Source organism: Mesocricetus auratus, unplaced genomic scaffold, assembly GCF_017639785.1.
Source record: "Mesocricetus auratus isolate SY011 unplaced genomic scaffold, BCM_Maur_2.0 Super-Scaffold_100676, whole genome shotgun sequence".
Classification (NCBI taxonomy): Eukaryota; Metazoa; Chordata; class Mammalia; order Rodentia; family Cricetidae; genus Mesocricetus; species Mesocricetus auratus.
In genome coordinates, this window is record NW_024429266.1 from 104,082,631 (window position 1) to 104,101,033 (window position 18,403).

The following is an 18,403-nucleotide window of genomic DNA, read 5'->3' on the forward strand; positions in this document are numbered from 1 at the left end:
GAAAGCTAGTTTTACCAGTTCCATCCTGACCTCATGAACTGTAATTGGTATGTCCAAAGCAACTTGAGTAAAATCTAAATGTTGCAGTGATTGAATCTAGACCAAAGAGGCATTTGTGTATCATATGGATCATTTGTTGCCTTTAAACATACCCATTCCCTCACTAAATTGTCACCTATAGCTATTACAGCGTAAGATGATAAATCTTTTTTATATCATCAAGGCTACCAAACACTAACTGGCCAGGGGGAGGTTTACAGCCACATTTACTGGCCTTCAATAGTTTTGGATTTAAAAGATTGCTTTTATAATATACATATTTGTTGGGGAAGTCTTTTGTCAATAAAGCACTGTTGAGCCAATAGGAATCTAGATAGGTGGGACTAGGAGTCCAGGAGGATTCTGGGAAGGAGAAACACAGGAGAGTTCGACATGTAACGCCATGGGGTAGGAAGCCCGGAACTATTCTCTGGTAAGAGACATACTTAGATTAACAATTATGGGGTAATTACTTAAGTCAGAGCTAGCCAGTAAGAAACAAGCAAGGCCAACATCTTTATAATTAATATAGCCTCCTGTGTGTTTATTTGGGACTGATGCGGCTCTGGAACCAGGCTGGCGGGAAGGCTCCTCGCAAGGAAAAAGCTTCTCATTACAGAATGGTGTCAGAGCGGGATTGAATTTCCACGTATAATGACAAAAGCTTTAAAGGAATTTTAGAAACAGAAGAATGGAGAGAAGCACAGATTTTTGATAGCAGCATTTTTCTCAGGTGTTTTGCTAGCGACAAGCCGAAATTCACGCGGCTCACTTACTGGAGTCTTCCTGACTCGGCATAAAAAAAAAAAAAAAAACAACCAAAAAACAAAAAACCAGCAAGGTTGTTTTAAGAGACTGCTAACGATTGAAAGGTGTGTACGTACAGCTGGAAGTGGCAGCTTTTGCTGGATGTCAGCATGGACTGAGGCGGTAAGTTGGAATCACGCTTACGCCCGCCATCTTAGAAACGGCAGTTTAAAACAGCCGCGGTTTTACAGATAAGGATGTGGCCAGAAAAAAAATAAAGATTTACAGTAAAGTCAGACTTGGATGAACAAAACCTCTAAAGGTTTACAGTGTGTTTAAAATATACGTAAGATTGAGAAAGAAAATAGAGAAGCCGGCTGTGGTGGCGCACGCTGGTAGGAATTGCTGCAGAGGCAGAGGCAGGCAGATTTCCAAAGAGAAACCCTGTCTCAGAGAAAAATAAATAAAAGTGAAAGAAATAAAGTAATAATAGATAAATAAGCCACATAAAGATGGAAAATAAACAGAGAGTCTGGATACTGTACGCTATTGTGTTTTTCAGTTTTTTGATTGCTAAGGAAGGAACAGCTACTGAAGTACACTTGCTTATAAATGCTGCTGAATTAATCCAACTTCTATCTTTTAAAAATGCCTTGACTTCAAAATTTAAGTATAAGGATATGTTACTCAGAAAAGGAGTTTTAGTTTATGTTTCCACAGAAAATGAAAAGCTGAGGATTCCTTCCAGGCTTCTGTGGTTTGACGAACCAAGACCCCTGGAAGCATTGGACCAGGTGTTCCAACAATTGAGACAGCTAAGATGATGGAGCTTCACAGACCCCGAAAAATAAGGACTTATACAGGTTTCTGAGTTTTGTCATGATCCCCATGGTATGAACAGCACCCCCTTCCAGCATGAAGCAGTTTGGAATGAGCGACGTCCTAATTCCCATCTTGTTTATAAATCTTTGTTTTCATTTAAATGGGATTGTTTATAATTGGTTAATGATCACAGCCAATCTCTTTTTAATGGTAAAAAGGGGAATTATGGTATGGGTATTGTTTTTCATTTATTGATACAAATTCAAGGTCAATTTTGTGATGTGTATATTTCTCCTCTTGATTAAGTATTGTGCTTACACTGATCTTTTAAAACGTAATACATAATTGAATACAGACTATAGATAGTTACTTAGAATTTATAGTTAGGTAAGTTAGGTTTTCTTGATATACAGAAATATATTTGAGATAGATAGACAATCTTCAAACCTCTCAAAGATCTTCAGAAAATGGCATTTAAAATGGTTTAGGGTTTTTCTTGACAATGAGAAATGTCTGCTACTGGCACCACCAATTACGTCTGAGAGGAAGATGGGCATCGAAGAAACTTGCTATGGAGTTTGCTTTCAACATGGCAAGATTAGCCATTTGGGCAAGAAACTGCTCTTGCCTGTACTGCTTGACTGTTGTTATATAATCTGGACATGCAGGACTCACAGAAAAGTAACTGCTGAACTCAGTCTTACAGGGTTCCTGCTTCATGGAAGAGTCTACCAGACTTTCTGCAGGACACAGAAAAATGACTGACAGACTGCCAATGCAGATGGACAGTTCAAAATTTCCTACTTTGCTGAGAAGTGTTCCAGACACATTGTGGCCTCCTATGGACTGAAGATGGATGCCCCAGCGTTACAGAGGAACTTCGGGTGACTGTCCAGGCAGTAAGATATCTCTGTCAATCCTAGTGTTTATATATTATCCTTCTGTGGTCTTTGATGGAGTTGAAGACAGATAGTTATGGTTATAGTTTTCCTTAGTTATGATAAAAGATAAGCTACATATAGAACTTTGGACTCATCGCAGAACACTGCACAGCTCATTCTCGTGGTTGACTACTTTAGGATTCAGGAGGATCCCCCACCCCCAATGAGAAATCTAGACACCTTAGTGTCTACTAGTGTCTGCATTTCTTGTACAGCAATCCAGTGTCTTCTGTAGCTGGTTGGGTTTCACTTTACAGATTTAACTCTGGTGTGAGTGTTGAGACTCCACCACTCTTTAAAATCCTTTTCATAATGGTGTACAAACACAAAAGCATTTCTAGTCTTCATCTGTACCGTAGGCGGTTTTCCAAGGCTTCCATTCTTTGCGTCATTTCTTCTAGTAAATCTCAAATTAAGGAAAAGTAGTCTGGATGTCTGTTTTAGCTTACAACTTGATTACTAAAACTTATTAAAAAGGCTATGGGATTAAAAGCGAATTGTCCCATATTTTGAAAAAAAAAAGAACTTTGGACTCACAAGGATGGGATGGATGACATTTTCTTTAAATCTTGCTAAAATATTGTAACTATGTTCTTACTTGATAACTGTTCTGTCATATACAATTTGACTATGTTAAAGTTAAGACCTTTTTTTTGTTTAAACAGAACAGAGGAGATGTTGGGGAAGTCTTTTGTTAATAAAGCACTGTTGAGCCAATAGGAATCTAGATAGGTGGGACTAGGAGTCCAGGAGGATTCTGGGAAGGAGAAACACAGGAGAGTTCGACATGTAACGCCATGGGGTAGGAAGTCTGGAACTATTCTCCGGTAAGAGACATACTTAGATTAACAATTATGGGGTAATTACTTAAGTCAGAGCTAGCCAGTAAGAAACAAGCAAGGCCAACATCTTTATAATTAATATAGCCTCCTGTGTGTTTATTTGGGACTGATGCGGCTCTGGAACCAGGCTGGCGGGAAGGCTCCTCTCAAAGAAAAAGCTTCTCTTTACACATATTCATCCTGATAATAATGTGAATTTCATTCTTTCTGTTCCGTCAATTGTGAAGAACTTCTGCTCCAATGCCAATGGACTGTATTACCTCAAGGCAGGACAAACTCCCCCACTATCTGTAAATACTGTCAGAGCCTGTGAGAAAGGCCTTTCCTCAGCCTTATATCATTCAGTATCATTTGCATGTTCCAAAGAGGCAGTGCTCCAATTCATATGTAACATGTCTCAGGACATGCCAAGGAAATGAACTTATTTTTGCACTGAAAGATCAGATACTGTGCAACATTTGGAATAATTAGTTACTAGAACAACTGTTAAACCACACACAAAAAAGTGTTCACTAGACAATTTAGAAACAACGACTTTCAGAAATTATTAGGTCATATTAATTGACTGTGTCATTCTTTAGGAGTACCTAATGATGATTCTATTTGAAACTGTAGAACAACAGGCAGTATTGTGTAGTCCTCACATATTACCTCCAGAGGCAAAGAACCACTGGTATTTGAATATGGACCAAAAGAGACATTTATATATCATGTGGATTCTTTACTGCCTTTAAAAATATGTTTCCCACTAATTTGTCTGCTATAAGCATTATAGCACCAGAAGATAAACCTTTGGAATGGATCGATTTACACCACTGGGGTAAAAAATACTACCAGCTTTCTTTACTCTTCTTGCTCAGTACCCAATATTAATAATATTAATTTGATTTTTGCTGTATTATATTACCCTTAACTAACAATGCTTACACATGTTAATTCTATAGTTAATTCAAATCATGTGCAGATTACTGTGGAAACCTAGGAAATTTTTATCCAGCTGTCAAGCTATGACATTTTTTCATATGACCTGAATTTGTGACTATAAAAATTGTGCAAACTCCTCCCATTCCACAGGCAGAAACATATTGATGGCTCATTGGATGAATTAGGAAGGTTTCATAGCCCCGAAATTCATCAATCTATTAGTAATTCTTTTTCCTGATCTCAACAGGTGGAACCAGCTGTTCATCTATAAATCTTTAAAAATTGTTTTGCATACTGTTTATACTGTAGATATTTCCAGCGATAGAAGCTGCTTTAATTTCATTTTCCCTCCCTGTTATTTTCCTGTTACTACAGGAACTACAACACGTGGTTAAAGCCGGTACACATCCTTGTTCATTTCTTACACTCTAACCTCCCTGCTTTTTGTCACAGAAGGAAAGAAGCAAGCCTGTCCAGAACAGGTACATAAGCATCTATACACTGAAGCTATCTGACTTCATGTACAATACCTCATGTCACCTAGAAGTGAGGTGAATTATGCAGCAATGTCCTATTTATGTTTTTTACACTATCAGAGTCATATAGCTTGAGAGAGTTAAAAATCCTAAGGAATTTTGGCAAATGGCCGTCACGCCCTTTGCTCTTGACCCTTGGAGAGGATGTACCCCGTGTATCTTTGTTTGTATCCATCCTCAGTTCCTTTGGGCTGCACCTCAGTTCTCAGAATGCTTCTGCAGTAAGCTCTTATACAAACTAGTATAGACGTGCCTACTTCTGTGTAACTGGAAATGGAATAGTATATACTAACAAGATATTTAAGACTGTAAATAATGGATAATTAATCATATTACAGGTATTCCTTAAAATCCTCAATGCCAGGATATAATTGAAAGAGCACATAGAATATTAAAACAACAATTAATTAAAAACAATTAAAAGGGAAAGTACCAAGGAGTACTTTTAAGTTTTAAAATTTACCCCCAGGTTATATATGCTTGAGAGCTCAAAATCATTTCTCTACAGAACACACCGGACTGCCTTGAGATAGGCCTGTGAGAATTAAACAGTTTGAGACTTGAAATCAGGCTGGCTGAAATTTTGGGAGGGGATATGCGTCTGTTATTGCAGATACATCCCCTGAAACATTATGGATTTCTATTCAGCTCCTCTGGCCAAGGACAACACTGCAGGGGGAGAAGAGGCTGGAAGTCACAGGAAAGCAGCCCTCCAGCTAACGGGCGGAAGCAAATGCCAACCATACAATCGGGGCTGCGTTAGTCCCTCGGGGGCCGAGGCACCTGTGGGAGAAGAAGATATCCTATGCACATAGAGTCCTGTGCAACCTGAGACTCTGGCAGTGTTAGTGGCTTTGACCAGTGCAGCTGCAGTGAGAGCCCTGAGAACGTGTTTACAAATGAAGACGGGAGGGAGCTGATGGAACAGAGTCCAGTAATGGCATCCTGTGAGAATTCTGAGTCCTTGTGAGGACTCCAATAAAACACGTCTAGATTCTTATGGCTTCAGTTTCCTCGAAACATGGATTTGTTCTTGGACTGTGGTCTCATGCTTCCCTCAGGTGTAGCATTTAGGACTTAATTGAGATTACCCATTATTGATTGCTGATTTTATTCAATTAAATGTTTAAATTATCCTTTACATGCCGCTAGTGAAAAACATGTTTTCCGTGTCTGGCATATCCTTGTACCCGTATGCAGCTTGAACTTACGAAAACTTTACTCATGTGACATTTCTTGATTCCCAGAGTATAAATTGTCTGAGGCTCTGGTTACAATTGGCTTTTGCATGGAGCTATGGTACACTTCATTTATTGATTAATGTAAGTAAGCCCCGTGAGCCTCTCCCTTGAGCCTATAATTTCCAACAGAATACCGCCCTAACTGCTGGACCCTGCCCCCACCCTACAGAGTAAAAAGCCCAGTCTCTGGATGTGGAATCCCACCAATCTCTACCCTAAAGAGCTCTACTGCGAAAAGTTCAGTCCCCTTCCAAAGAAGCTCTATGTGAGCCCTGTTCAGTTTGCTGCTTCTCACCAAGCAGAGGCGCCGGCAACCTCCTGGTGCTCCCAGTAAATCTGTGTGCGGCTTGTCGTGTGGTGTGACTTCGTGGTCTTCCCTGGCTCCTGACTTTCAGGATGCCTTTCTCTCCCAGCTGCAGGGCTTACAGTTGGCGCTGTGACCTGGATAGGCTCTCCTAGTGTTTCCCCTCATGGTCTACCCTGAACTGGGCCCTATCCCTCATCTCCAGTCCACCCACAACAGACTCACCTTCTGGCTCACCCAACACCCAGCACCCTGTTGACCAGCAGCAATTGGGTAAGTTTCCGATTTGATCAGTGCATTTCCCTTAGCCCAAGGAAGTGAGATTTTTGTGTCCAGCACCCTCTGTTACTTTTGGAGGTGGAGTTATTATCCCAGCCACTGTCTTCACCTGACCCCATATACCCACCCTTGGAGGTCACTTAGAAAACCTTCGGCGTCTCCACCCGTCACACCACCTGAAGGGCTCTAAACTTGTCCTCTCTGCAGTCAAATTTGTCTTCAATGCACCTTAGATAATCAATCCAGCGGGCCACCTAATGGGACTTTAGAAGTACTGTGAGCAGTTGGGGAAATGGAGATTCCTCATTCTCTATTTCTCTGCTCCACGCCGTGACTGTTTTTGTCTAGTCTCCGCTACCCTGTGTAAAATCCTGTCTGTTAAGTCACCACACATGGATCTGTAGGTTTTTTCAAAGTGGGGGCTAGGAGTCCAGGGAGAGCAAAGGCTAGGCCAGCAGCAGTGCACACCCGCACGCATCCTCACGGCAATGATTCTCTGGCTCCCTTCTGCAGCATTCTCAGGCTGGAGAGATGGCTCAGGGGTTAAGAGCACTAGCTGCTCTTCCAGAGGTCCTGAGTTCAATTCCCAGCAACCACATGGTGGCGCACAGTCAGCTACAATGAGATCTGACACCCTCTTCTGACCTGCAGGCAGGCATGCAGACAGAACACATAATAAATAAATAAATAAATCTTAAAAGTTTCCTATCTCTAAGCCTTCCTTGTTCTCGGCTTAGTAGGTTGTTCTACAGGGATTCAGGTGTCTTCTATGTTTGAGTAGTATTAGACTGTTGTTTTATGCTGGTCCACTTGAATTAAAATCTGGCTCTGGAATTAGGGTATGACTTGTTTAAATGTTTCTTCCAAAATCTCTGTCCCATGCCAGGTAGCCATGTGCTGCATGACAGAGAAAGAGCACAAAACAAGAGGAAGGGAGAGACTGTTCCCGACAGGGACAGTTGCCACTCCTCTCACAGTCTTTTGGTTTTGCGTCAGCTCTCTAAAACTTTTGCTTAGGTATAAATCTTATCTCAATATTTTTAAGATTGTTGTTTAATCTTCTGGTTCTTCAATATTTGTAAGCATATTGGGTATGATTAAAAATCTGTAAACTCTGTAACAAAAGGGTTAATTTAAAACTCATAACACCTGGAATGATAGTTATATATACATAGATAATCTTAAAGGAAACACGTGCCTCGCTGCCACCTTAGCTGCCGTCCCCAACTGGGATGGAGGTAGCCATATGGCTGACAGCCATCTTTGCTAAGGTTGGAAAGGATGGAATTTGTCATGTGACCACACGCCATAAGCCATCCAAGGAAAAGTAACTTAACTCCTAGCTGTGAGGCCTAAACCAGATGATTCTTCCACTAGTTTTGATTACCCAAGCCTCAATCCACAGTCCCTTCTCTTCCTCTCCAGTCTTTCTGTTTTCCCTTACTCCCTTCTCAAGCTGTCTACCCAGTCAGGGCTAAGGCAGTCCCTGACCAGGACCCTTAACAAAATAACAATACCCCAGGGGCATCCTTGCTAGGGATCAGTTTATAACTTGCCTCCTAGCTGGCCACCCTTAAAGAAGTAAATTATGAAAAAAATCTAAGAGATCATCCAGGAAAAACAAAATAACCTCCTTAATTCCTAGACTGTCCTCCAAAGACCCTCTTATAATTTACCAATCTGCATCCTGAGACCCCAGATGGGAAACAACTCCTTATGACCTACTTCTTCCAGAGTTTCCTTGATATTAGGGCCTAACTTAAACATCTAGAGAAAGGACACATGACTCCACAGGCAAATGTCTTAGCAATGGCCTTCAAGGTATACCATAGCAGAGACCAAAAAGCTCTAAATCTAAAATACCCAATGCTAGGGAAGGCCTTTTGATTGGCTTTAGCAATTGCTCAGGCTCCCTGGTCTCCCAAAGTCCAAGAACATCTGGGTCCCTGTTTCAAATTCAGTCAGGAGGGCCACAGGGGCCAGGCCTGTCTGATCCCTCAAAAACCACCCAGACCACAGCCAATGTGTCATCAAGAGGGGCATTGGTGTGTTGACTGCTCCCATGTTCCACACAGCATGAGGACATCAAGCCCAGATAGCCTTTCAGCTGACCTCCTGACCCATCCGACTGGGGACACCTGGGAAAAAAATGAAGGACGGGGTACAGAAACAGACAGCAAGGCAAGATTCTGATCAAGTCGACAACCTTTATTCATCCCAAAGGGATTTATATAGGACCATAGGTGGGAAGTGAGGGGGGGGAATGGGGTGTTAACTGCAGCTGCGATGAGCCTGGCGGAGCAGAGGTCAATGGGAGGCTTAGGCCATCCTGTGTCGCCTGGTAACCTAACTGCAGGTTTCAATTCTATCTTTCACAATCTTATCCTCTATTGCTCAAGTCTATAGTCCAAATGACTTGGTAATTTTCACTAGGCTTAACCTTTAACTGACTGATAAGCCTCGAGTCTGTTTTCTCAGAATTTGCTTCCTATCTTAAGAGGCAGTGTTTCTGCAGTGTGACCTGAAGTCACATCTTCTCTAGGAGGACGTTATGATGCTAGGGCTGGATTATGGGGGAGGTCCCTGACATCTCCCCCTTTTTGGTTAAGCAAAGAGATGCAGCCAGAATGTAAGTTACCTGAAAACCCACAAGGATGATGGAGCCTGTCTCTGGATCATTCTGAGGGGATTCTACCCTTACTTGTCCTTGGACCTCTTTGCCAGCCTTCAAAGCTTCTGTCTTAGGGGGGTGAAGCATCAGAAAGATGCCTGTCCTTGGCAAGCCATCATTGTGGGTGGTCATTTATTTCGTGGGTAGAGGGGCCTGTCAAGGTCCCTGGCTGGGGCTGTGCAGGAGCCGTGAGTGGATTGTGTGCCCCAGGCGTGTTTGTCTCCTCTTTGCTATGCGGAGACTGGGAATGTTAGACCAAGTCTGCCTTCCTCGCAGCCATCACTATCATCAGCCTTCTGATAAGGACCACTCTCCTTCAAGGCCAGCCTCTGATAATGGACCTGAATAGGCCTGGCGGCAAGATTATCTATTTGTTGTTTAGTAAAGTCTGTGGACACCTAAGGGCCCATGGGCCAAAAGAAATAAAGCAATACAAACCCCAAAAGGGGCCTAAAATGCTAGGCAATAAGGTGGATAGTGAGGGGGAGGTAGAAACCCTTTTTTTTTTTTTTCTCGAGACAGGGTTTCTCTGTGGCTTTGGAGCCTGTCCTGGAACTTGCTCTGTAGACCAGGCTGGCCTCGAACTCATAGAGATCTGCCTGCCTATGCCTCCTGAGTGCTGGGATTAAAGGCTTTCGCCACCAACGCCCGGCTAGAAAACCAATTTTAAAAAAATTATCATCTTTTTTATTTAGATAAGAAGCAATCTTGGCCTGGCGTTGGTGACTAAGGTTTATCGTGGAGTGTGTCTGAATAGCTACTCCCATGCCTGCGGAGTCAGTAGCTAAGACCCCTGATACTCTAAGTGCCACTAATGGGGTTGAATTAGATGGCTCTCTTATGTCTAGGAATAAGATAAGGAATGATGAAGTCCTGAGGGTTGTATCTCAAAAGGAATGCTAAGAGAGCGACTGTCACCTGGTGGGGACCACCAGCAGGTACAGAGCTAAGAGAGCGACTGTCACCTGGTGGGGACCACCAGCAGGTACAGAGGAATTTTGCAGCATCAGACAGGCCAGAGGTCAAGAGGTTCCCAAGGTCAAACACAACCAGCAATCCCTTGCCAGCTGGAGATTAGTGACATTACTATTACTCTCCCTTTTTAGCTTTTTAGAAGTTGCATTTTTAAGGAGCTATGAGGGTGCCCTACTCCTTGAGGATTATAAGGAATACCTGTTGTGATCAATTTTCTATTGAGTACAAAATAGCTGAATGCCTTATTAGAATATCCAGACCTATTGTCTGTTCCTTATCACTTTTGGAACTCCTATGTGAGCAAAACATTTTAAACAGTGACTTATCACATGCTTGGTAACTTTTTCAGTTTGTGCACTGACCATCAAAAAAACCTGAATACCTATTAACTGCCATGATCATTATTAGTTTCAATGCACTAAACTGTCTAATTGTTTGAAGAGCTTTAAAGATATAATGGTTATCAATACACAAATTAATTGAATCACTTACTAGGAGTTGAAAAACCATTGTGACAGTTCGTAACTGGACTATCTGAGCTGAAGCCAGAGTTGTTTGCTCTGCATATTTCTTACCATCTATACCACAAGCTGCTCTTCCATTAGAATAACCATTAGTAAAAACTAGCACAACATTTTTTACAGGGCTATTTTTTTTTCACTATTTTGGAGAATATAAAAGGATGTATTAGCTCAAACTGTAACAGCTTATGAGCTGTAAACTGATTATCAATTCTCCCTGAAAATTGAGCAAAAGCAATCTATATCCTTCTAAAAATGTAAGAAGAAAGGAGAACAAGGCTGTACAAATCTCCCTTCTTATAGCAAAGCTACCATTTTGTTTTGTATCAACTTTAAACAATTGGAATTTGATCACTTTTTAAATAGTCACATAATATCTATGAAGACTGTGCCATATGGTTTTCTGACATTGCTATGTGTTTTCAAGTGCTTTGTGTGCTGTGGTAAGTACCATAATCAAAAACAATTTCAGCAAAGAGTTAATTTGACTTACATTTTCAGGTCACAATCCATCGTTGAGGGAAGCCATGGCAGGGAATATGGATGGATCTGATTACTGCGCATGGTCAGTTAGATTTGTTACATAGACTAGGGAAACTTCTATAGGGATGTACTAGGTGCTCCAAATCCATCAGAAGCAACCTTTAGAGACATTACTGAGGAGCTATCTGATCAATATACTTCCTAAATTGAAATTCCCTTTTCTAAGGTAATACTGGTTTCTGTCAAGTTGACAATAAAAATTAGTCAGTATGCACAATGACACCAAACACATTTCCTAAAACCAGAGGAGGCACTGAGTGCCTTGCATGTGGGATCCGTGACTCTGGTGTGCTACCATGAATGTGCCTGTAACTGACCTCGAGGTCTCTGCAAAAAGTGCCAGCATTTACAACTTCCCAGCCCCTTTTAATAGTCTTAAGTATCAATCACATTTCATTTCGGTTTTCCTCCTCCAACCCTTCCACTGTGCACACGATACATTATGGAATCATGGCATGCTTTTCTTATTATTGTTACATATATATTTATATATAACATTTATTTATATATATTTATAACAAATATATGATCGCAACCTCCTAGCACCAATTTTTGTTGTTTGTCTGTAAATAACTTTAGGTTTCACCACTCTGTAGTGGGTAAGAAAATTAGAGGACTCATACCTGGGAGACACTACCTCCTCCATTCTCATGAGTTACCTACAGTTCTTTGTCTAGGAGTTGTACACCATGAGATCTCTTCCTTCCCTGTCTGCTCGTGTTGCCATTGTTCTTGTTTAGGATATTACAATTTCACCCAGGACATCCTGGTAGTCTGGTTGTTGTAATCATTCCATTTTTTGAAGATATTCCCTATGTCTTAGGTAAGGTGTAGTCTGGGGTCTTGACCATTCATCAGTTGGTCTTTACAGTATGAACAGTTCTAGTTTACTGAAATTCTCTGTTTTCTCTAAGCAGATTATTTAAAGAAAGGCATGGGCAAAGGTTCTGTGAATATAAACACAAGTTTTAAAACCTGGTGGGGAATTATGCTGTCCTGGTAAAATGGCAGAAGTAAAACCATAACCTTGTGATCATGGTTGGTTGGTTAGGGTTCTAGTACCAGGCATGATAACCCTTCCGGGATAATATGACTTTGAAGATGCCCCATGGAGGGCCTCACCCTCCCTGGGGATCAGAGGGGGAAAGGGGTAGGGGGTTGGGGGAGTGGGGGAGGAGGGGATGGGGAGACAGCTGGGATTGACAAGTCAAGCAAGCTTCTTTCTAATTTAAATAAAATTTAAAAATGGGGAAAAAGTTCTTTTGGTCATGATGTCTCTTCACAGCAACAGGAAACTAACTAAGAGCACTATGAACCCAAAGAGTTGGTACCTGGCAAGGTATCAATAAAGGTGCAATAGTGCCATCCAGGTCTTGTTGGTAACCAGCTATAGTATAATTGGATTTAAGGCCTGCCCAACAGGAACCCTCTCTAAAATCGACCACATAAAGCAAACCTCAACAGATATAAAAAATAGGAATAATCCCCTGTATCTTATCAGACCACCATGGCTTAAAATTAGAGTTCAACAACAACATGAGCTGTGGAATCACACCCTCTTCAAGTAGGCTACATCTTCTAATCCTTCCCAACTGTTCCGCCAACCGGAAACCAAGCATTCAAATATGAGTTTCTGTGGGGTGTTCTCATTCAGTCACAATGAAAGCCACAGCTGGGGAGGGCTCTGGAATTCTTCCCTCACTCAGCAACAAGAATTGTGTCTCTCGCTATGAAGGACCAGATGAAGGTGTTTCGTTGTTGGATTCAGCTCAACCCTTTGAAGTTCTGAATCCAAAGTGTGAAATGGTTCCAGTGAATAAGACTTACCTTCAACCTCTGAGAGAGGACCACAGGAAGCAGTAATAGCCTAGAGTGCTTTATTATATAAACTATCATGAACAACTCAAATGGAGATTTTCTCATGCCTGGTACTGGTGTTTTCACTAATGTGGGGTTATTGGGGGGAAGCACTGTCAAGACAAGTGATATAATTCATTATATATATATATGTATATGTGTATATATCAATGAGTGTGTATATAATCTTGTATTCACACTTGTATATATTATGCAAATATAACATAATTATAACATATATAAATAAAAGATATCATTCACACTATGCATTATACAAAATTTTAGGTATTTCAAAATAATCACCCCTTGAGCACTACCAAACAACACTGGTATGTGTTCTCCCCCCCTCTCTGGTATAGAGTGTCTTCATTTCATCCCTAATTAGAATTCTCCTCCTTCACAGCCTTCACATTTCATCCCTTTTCTCAGTCACACTCAGCTATTCCCCTTTCTATACTTTTCCCCAATTAGCAATGGAAAGCTACTCAGGTACATAGAAACCTGAAACCAAAAATGGTTTTGGTAGATGGAGCCAATCAGAAAACAGTTCTAGTAATACAAACTTAGAAAGTTAAATGTCTCTTCTCCCTCAACTGCGGGTCCTAGCCCCCCCAATCTTGAGATGTGAGAAGAGAACCTGGAGTAACCAGAGAGACTACATCTTTCTTTCCTAAGGGGAAAAAAACCCCATAAACTTCTGTGTCAGGGACCTCCAGCCATCAGTCAGCTAGGCTGTATCACGTACTCATAGAGAAGACGTGACACTAAGACCACCCTGCCACCCCTTCTGACATAAAGCAAATTCCAAGTAACAAGCCTGGGGTTCACCTGTCAGTTAAAGATTAGCTTGACTGGAAAACTACAAGGTCGTCAGGAGATAGGCCTGAGCAGTAGTAAATTGTAATAGATAGGATCAGACCCTGCTGTCAGGTTACCAAGCAACATAGGAGTTCCTGTCCTTGACCTCTTGCCCTGTAGATTAGGTTGCCAGGCAATGCAGCAGACCACCTCTCCCACTGACCTCTTGCCCCTGCAGCTGCAAGTACACCTTCCCCCCTTCCCCTCCTCAGTTCTCCTATATAAATCCCTTTGTGATGAAATAAAGTTGTCGCCTTGATCAGAATCCTGTCTTGGCGTCCATTCCTGTATCCCCTGTCCTCCATCTTTTTCCTAGGTGTCCACCAGACCCACGTTGAATGTCCTGCGGGTCGGGACACTTCTGTACAAGAATGGGCCAGTAATAAGAACTCTCATAACATGTTGGTTCTTCTTTCAAGCTGTTTTCACAAAACTGATATTGATGAGGTTCCTCAGCACTGTGAGATCTTTCATGCTTGATAACGTGATGAGAGTGAAGGAACACGTTCCCACATGTTTTATAAAGGGATCCTATCCAATGTGAGTATTTTTATAACTCTTGTGGCATGTGAGACTTGTGAAGTGTGGTGATGTATTGGTTATGATCTAATAAAGCTTGCCTGTAGATCAGGAAGGAAAGCCAGCCACAGCCATAGAGGCCAGGCAGTGGTGGCATGGCTGACTTGGAAGCTGTAAATCTAAGAAGGGAGAGAGGGAGTTGGCACAGAGGGAGTTGGCACATGATAGTACATTCCTAGGTTGAAATCCTGTGTCTATAAACTGAGGGTAGGAGTAGGGAATTAATAGTTTTTTTTTTAGGGTAGAGCAGAGGTTAATTGAGGTTAGCACTTTTTGGGGTTAATTTAGGGTACCCAATCTCCTTATTAGGAAAGACTAAGAAACAAACAAGCTGGGGCATGCCATCCCTATTTTGAAGGTCTGAAATGTGATTGAGATGAAGGATTCCTTTTCTGACCAAATGTCCTGCCAAATAGAAGACAATTGTAGGGAGCTGTCTACTAACTCTATCTTAGGGAACAAAGTGGAGATTAAATTGTGGAAATCAAGATTATTGACTGCAGGATTAAATTTCTCACTGGGGGTCCCACAGAGTGGGTGGGGAAGTGACCCAATATACCAGCACATGGTAAATTGTGCTCAATAGATTGAGATGCAATCGTGAGATTCCATGTACACATCTCATGAGATAACACTCTACAGTGACGGTACTGGGGAGACATCAAGCTACTTCAGCAAACGTGAGCAGCAGAGTCAATGGTCCTGTAGGCTTTGTCTTGACAGTATTGATCCCCGTCAGCTCCTCCTCCATGCCTCCAGTGGGTTGACATCTGAACATTCGTTGCCACCTGCTGTAACTCTCATGCCCCCGACACCTCTTTGGTTTGAGCCCTGGTAGAGGTGAGAGCTCTCCAGTGGTGGCCGCTTTGCTTTTCTGATCTTCAGCTGGAAGCCCAGTATCTGTCTCTGGATTTTATTATTTGTGCTACAGTGAAGGCTTTCCCACACTGCTTACATGTATCCCACTACTTTCTAGTGTTACACGAACTCCAAAGAACCAAGGTTTTGCCACAGTGTTTCTATGCATGGAAGTTTCTCTCCAAAGTAAGTTCTTTCATGAATGTTACAATGAGTAGAACTGGTAAAGGTTGTTCTACAATGCTTTCATGCATGAAGCTGTCCTCCACTGTGGATTCTTTCACTAATGCATTGAGAAGAATAACAGGTAAAGCTTTTTCCACAACTATCGCATGCATGACCCTATTAAATGGTCAATCTCATCATTACCTTGTGCTAGAGGACCTGGCACACCCATTTGGGATCTGATGTGTGATATATAGGATGTGTTTTTTTTTATGAGACAGGGTTTCTCTGTGGCTTTGGAGGCTGTCCTGGAACTCGCTCTGTAGACCAGGCTGGCCTAGAACTCACAGAGATCCGCCTGCCTCTGCCTCCCGAGTGCTGGGATTAAAAGCGTGAGCCACCACCGCCCGGCTATATGATGTGTTCTATTTCTGATAGTTTCCTGTAATTGTATAAACAATGAGGTTAATTCCATATTGTCAGGAATAAATTCAGTAATCTCAATGTGTAAGACAACTCTGTCTGCATATTGAGAGTCAGTAACTATATTGAGAGGCTCTGTAAAACCCATAAGTACCATGAGAACGGCGTACAACTCTGCCTTTTGCACAGAGTTGTAAGGGCTTTGAACTACTTTACTTATATTTCCTGATTTATAACCTGACTTGTTTGCATCAGTGTAGAATGTAGGGACTCCAGAGATTGGCATTTTTCTTACAATATGTGGAAGGATCCAAATTGTTTTCTTTATGAATTTGATTCTCTCTGTTTTGGGATAATTGTTACTAATCATTCCCAAAAAGTCATTGCAAGCCCTTTGCCAATATTCATTATCCTTCCACAAGGAGGGAATTTCTTCATTAGTTAAAGGTACTATAATCTCTGTTGGGTCCCATCCAGGTAGTTGACGAAGCCTTAATTTGTCTTTTAAAATCAAATCAGAGATCTTTTCTATGTATGTCTTCAGTTTTTTATTCTGTTTATGTGGCAGAAATATCCATTCTAATATGATATCTTTCCTCTGCATCTAAATCCATGAGGGGTATTCTCTAGATGGTAAAATAACCAGAATGCAGTCTAGCTTTGGATCCACATGGTCCACATGTGATTCTAGTATTCTCTTTTCTACCCATTCTAATTCTTTTTCAGCCTCAGCTGATAATATTTGTGGACTATTTAAGTCCTTGTCTCCTTTTAGGGCCATTTTTTAGGTGTTTTAAGTCATGCCCTTCTACTCCAATAATTGTCTGTAGTTGAGAAATGTCTCCTAGTAGTTTTTGAAGATCATTAAGAGTCTGGTAACAATCTCTCCTGATCTAATTTTCTGTAGATGTATTTTATAACCCTTGGACATATGGGGAGTGGACTCTGTAAGAGACAATGGCCTGCTTGATTTGAGGTCTTTCATTTGTATGAGTTCTCATTGGTAAGTAATGGAACCTTTAGGATTCCTCTTGGTTGGTGATTTTTCAGTCATAGGTACTGGGAAGGCCATAGGACATGGCATAACAACCTTAGGAAGATCTTCCCAGTGTCTTTGAGGTGTGGGTAGACCTCTGTCACAACTTGCTGCTAGAACTGCTGAATCTGATGTCTCAGATTGTAAGTCATCTAACAGTTGCAGTCTAGTGACCATCGTTTCTCTGAGCGATTGAATTTCCTGGGTCAAAATTTTTTCTAAGAATCTAATAGAGTTTGCCCATTCCTTGGCCTCATCAGTTATGCGTGATTCCAAGCATGTAATACTATCATTCCTAGAGGCCTGAATGGTGTGTAATTTGCCTTTTAGGAATATTGTCCTATCAGCCAGCCGTCATTATGTTCAGACATGGAATGAATTGTGTCAGTAAGTTTGACAATCTGATTTTCCAGTTTTTGAGTTTTATTAATTTATTCATCAGACATAGAACGAGTTGTTTCTGCCAGCCTGATAATGTCCTGCTGAATTGATTCCATTTTGGTCATAAGGGCAGTGGGCAGGGAATCAATTCTGTCTTGTAAGCTGTTATGTTTCAGTTCCAAGGTATCTACTTTGCTAGACATTTCCCCATTGACCTGAAGATTTTGAATTTTTGTCTCTAATTTACCAACAGTTTGCACAACCTCCCTGCTTTTTACCCTATGACCAAGCCCTCTCTTCCAGGATATTATGTGGATTATGAAGCTAATTGTTAGCATTAGACATAAATATATTTGAGGCATGTTATAATTCTGTCCCATGATGTCATTCATGTAATAAGCAATGAGATCTCTAACATTCTGCATTGTAAGATTATCTGCCATGGTATAGAGTAGGTAATCTTATCACAAACTTAACTACCAGAATGCAAAATCTACCTCCAATGATCTCCAGTTGAGAAAAGGATGTTTACCTGTAGTGACTATACTCGGCCAACACAGCTCGGCTGGGGGGTGCTCTGTATTTTCCCTGTGGAATCTGAAACATGCTAGGTAGCTTTTGCAAAAGTTAGCGAGGAGGGTTTTATTAAAAGGAAGGGAAAGAGCCCCGTGCAGATCTCAGGAATCTGCAGTTCTGGAGTGCTGCAGAACCTTACAAACAGGAAGGAAAGCGAATGCCTCGTGGCTTTTGGGACGCTCACTTCAGCAGCTGCCGATAGAGGCTCAGCTAGCTGTCAGGGGAAGCCGTGGTGTTTAGAGCCGGTTCTGCAAGCTTCGGGCTGGCGTGGTAGAAGTGTTGATT

General features: G+C 41.6%; 1 protein-coding gene across 1 annotated transcript in view; it reads right to left on the minus strand.

The window, feature by feature from the left end:
- The window catches only part of LOC101834311 (zinc finger protein 665-like), a 135,354-nt gene that overhangs the window by 46,378 nt on the left and 70,573 nt on the right, over positions 1-18,403 (minus strand). The gene's annotated exons all lie outside the window — the stretch shown is intronic.